This window comes from Lactuca serriola, chromosome 5 (assembly GCF_051521515.1).
Source record: "Lactuca serriola cultivar US96UC23 chromosome 5, Lser_US96UC23_V15, whole genome shotgun sequence".
NCBI classification, from domain to species: Eukaryota; Viridiplantae; Streptophyta; class Magnoliopsida; order Asterales; family Asteraceae; genus Lactuca; species Lactuca serriola.
The window spans coordinates 228,634,156-228,638,576 of record NC_136412.1 but is presented as its reverse complement, the minus strand read 5'-3'; positions in this window follow the sequence as shown (position 1 = coordinate 228,638,576).

Sequence of the window (4,421 nt, the reverse complement as noted above, 5' to 3'; positions counted from 1 at the left end):
ATAACGTTATATTGTATCTATTATTGAACTCACTAAGCATCACCGCTTACCCTATCGATGTTTAACAATTTCAGGTGATAAGTAACCAGTATGATCTTATACTGTTGAAAGATTTAGAATAGTTTGTAATAATACTTTTGTACTTCAGTTTATGTTTGTATAAATTACAATATCCTGGGTAGTTATGTATTATATAATATTTTGTAATAGTCGGTTTGTATCCAGTAGTCTGTAACCTCTTTATCAATGTAATATATTGCTTTTATGAATATGCAAATAGCATGTTTTGGAGTAATAATATTGTGAAGTATGAAAGTTTGAGTCTTTCAAAAATACGAAAGTTGAGGTCTTTCACTTATTCTTATTTCCTTGCAATGGTATTTATGAAAGTGTTCATTATGAAAAGGAATTCTCATCACCATGTTTCCATTGGACAGAAAGTTGAAGTCATACAATTCGAATTGTGTGATGTATGAGAATCTTAGTAATTAAAAGATTATGACTAATTCATTGATTATATGTTTATGTGATTCAGGTGAAGGACTAATGCATCTAGTACATATTTATATGGACTCTTTAGACCCACCACAAAGGAAGATAACTTTATTTGTCATGATTTATTGATGTTTCAGTAAATATTGTTGTGTTTATAAGATTAAGTGTAATATTTTGAAAAGGTTTTCAAAGAATAGCAGATCGAATAGAAGAATCTATTAGGCAGAAAGATAAAAGTTTCTCCAATTTTAAAGGAAATGATCATCTTAATGATTGTGGAACTATATCACAATTGATCCTCGAAGAACATCTTAGTGCAATTGTATGACTAAGAAGAGGAATTGGAGATGGTTCAATCAAGAGATGAGTCATACTTCGTTTCCAATCAAGTTTTAGAGTCATGCTCTAGTTACTGCAAATCGTATCTAGAAACTCATTCAACCTAATAAGGTTTATAACACATCTTGAAATGTGGAGTAATAATGTTTTCTTACTCTAGCACGTTTAGAATTGGAATTGTGATGTTTTCATCAAAACAAAAGATAAACTGATACCAATTATATGAAGTGTTTTCTTTTCGTGAATCCACACAAACTTTTGAATATTTGCTTTAGCTCATCAAGGATTATTCCTTAAGAGAAAACTCATATGTCAATAATTAAGTGGAGCCTTATTGATCCTGAGAGTTTCAGGTGTCAATCGACAATAAACCTTTTAGTTATCACTAGCACACGACCTGCGGTTGATAACCAGTCGTGTTTGATTGAGACATCCTTATTTATATGCACCTTCCAGTTGAGTTGGCAATGCTTATGAGTTGTATGTCTTTCATTTAACTGCAAAAGCAAAGCATGTTGGTCAGTGAAAGTACATTGATCAATATAGGTGAGCTGCTAACAACACGGGAGCACTGGTAGGCCCTTATGCTACAAGAGGACAAACCATTTAGAATAGCAAAGTTCATTCCATGAAGGAAAGCTAAATTTGAATTTGGTTTTGTCCTAAACCTTGTCTTATGATTGTAGGTTGGAAATGATATATTCACATGGATGGGTACATATGCACCACAAAATCTAGGTGGCAAAGTTTTCGCTATAATTCATGAGAATAATTATGAGGAAACACTTTTGCTAGTAGGTTTTAAAGGGTCTGGTAAAGATCAATATGGATATTGGTTGTGTTAATTTCATTCTCAAATTCACAATATGATTACGACATCCCTCTTCATATTTTGAATTGTGAGAAATGGAAAGGAATTGTTTAAACTTTCAAAGACTTATAGTTATAAGTTATGAAACAGTTTAAACACACACATATGCTATCCAATGAAGGTGTATAAGCTTAAAAAGTCTAGTTGCCGACTTATGCTAGAAGTCCAGTTGATTTTAAACACACACATATGATAGAAGTCCAGTTGATTTTTAGGTACATGTCAGAGCTAGTGGGAGCATAACTGTTCGTAAGGAACTAAGTTCTCAATTTGCGAAATTCAGAACTAGGGAATTGTTTTGCTATGATATATTTAAGGGAAAGGGAACTCATACTTTGTTTCGAATCTAAAGGATTAGATCATATAGTTTAATAGAACTTAAATATCATGTTGAAATGGTTTAATATAGGAAATTCCATATATGAAAATATTTTACCAAGAGATTGAACATATCTGATATAATGAATCGAGTCCCATATGTTTCAAATATGGGATTGATTACATATGTTGTAATATTCACTTATTCTGATTTTTCCAAATTCCTTGAGAATTGAGAGGAAAAGGATTAGAATTTTTGTGTGACTATAGTTGTTAAAACAATTGTCGAGAACATTATGAGGTTTACTAAAGATTGGTTGCTTGTGGATAATTAGGAGTATGGTATTATTTTGGATGGACCATAGTGACATGATTATGGATTGAGATGATTCTTGATCAGAATTGATGGTCATATGGGAATATGGAAATGTTTCCATAATGGGAGTTGATTATTAAATCTACATGTGAGTTGGAAACTTTAATGCAAGAGAAGTCTTCAAGGAGTGTACCTTGAATTTAAACCCTCATTATCATGGAATTATTTCTAGTAACAAAGTTCCAATGGAATGTTCTGTAATATCGTTCGCTTAGTCTCTATAAATTAGAATCCTCGACATCACAGAAGGTCAATGTATGTAAGATTGGAATTCCGATACATTTTTTGTCAGTGAAAAGAATTTGGGATTGTGAAATGAGCATCATTGGAACAATGTCCAGTCGATCTGTTCACAAAGGAAGGACCATATAGAGGCATAGTATGCATGCTCATAACATGGCATAACTGATGTTATTTAATTCAAGTGATTAATTGATTACTTGAAACATTATGCAATAAATAAACTCATAATTATGATGGTGATTAAATAGTTGAGATTATTTATATTCAATAAGTTTAAGACCATAGTTAATTGGTTTTATATTATGTTTCACTTTGCATGTTTTACTTCCTGAATAATTTGATTATTCAAATTCCACAGTCGCTCATACTTTTGGAAGTAAGTAGTGAATTAACGTTGTCATGAGTCGAATTATAGATTGTCTATGGAGATTATACATTACAATTGTTGGTACAATATTCATGAGTACTTAGAAAATGGAGATTTTGAGTATTGGATAAACCCACGCCCAGAGAATTACTTTATGGATTTTATCACGAGTAATTCTAAAACAATAATATCTTATATTCTTGAAATAGAGATATATGACATGTAATTTGCAAGTTGGTTGTGCATTGGTGTTGTGTAAACATATCAGTAACGTCATGTTCTAAAACGTAGTGTCATGTACGAATTGGTGAGTAAAAGATACAAGCATATGAACCGAAGTTTATTCATTCCTTTTGGCTTGATAGGAAAAGCGATATCTTTGGTCCCCTCAATGATTTAACTTCGACATCTGAAGTGTTTGGCCAAGCCTAAACTAAATTGATGTGTTCAATTAGTAGTCTGAATTCAGTCGTCATAAATCGGGAATTCGAGAAACAAAATCTTGGACTATGAGATTGATTCTAATCCATGTCTCATGTCCATGCGATATCTCATAGAATGAAGGAATATTTGATCACTTATCTAAAGGACAAATATATGATCAGATCAGAGTTCGGCAGATGCTTTGGAAAGCACCCATTTGCTGTTTAATTTAGAAGCTATACCTGTAGTTTAGATTTAGACTTATCCAAGTGGGAGACTGTTGAATTAGGTGTCTAAGCCAATAACTAAATTAATATAATCTTGAATTATTAGCAAAGTCATTTTGGGTTGCCCTCAAACCTAGTAACAGACTCGAATGCTATTTCGAGAGAGAGACGATTTATTAATTTATTATAAGATTAATAAATTAATTGGAAATCAAAATAAATAATTTATTAATATATTATGAGAATAATATATTAATCATAAATAGTATTATTTAATTAAGAATTAATCAGAAATTAACTGGAATTAATTTTAGGATTAATTGGATTAATTAAAAGTGGAAATACTAAAGGTGACGATGTTTAAAATTTAAATATTGACTAATTTTAGAACCTCCCATGAGGAGGGTATGGATTCTAGAATGGTTATAGGGGTTTTCTTGGGCAATAAAGAAGCCTAGGAGCAAGGTTCTAAATGGCGTGAGGCGTGGCGTGGCGGCAAGGTCAAGCCTCAAGCTTAACGAGCCATGGCGAGCCATGGCGTTTTTCAAGGCGTGATGTAAGGCGGCGATTTTGTATTAATTTAAAATTATATTACCACATAAATATAAATTTATATTAAATATAACTACTTTTTATAAGTGTTAGATCAATAACTAGTAACAAAAAATTAACGAAAACCACTATACCTGTATCTCCGATTAGAAAAGACATAACAAAGAGCAAAAAAGCGTGTCTCAAACGAAAAAACACGCGCCATAACAC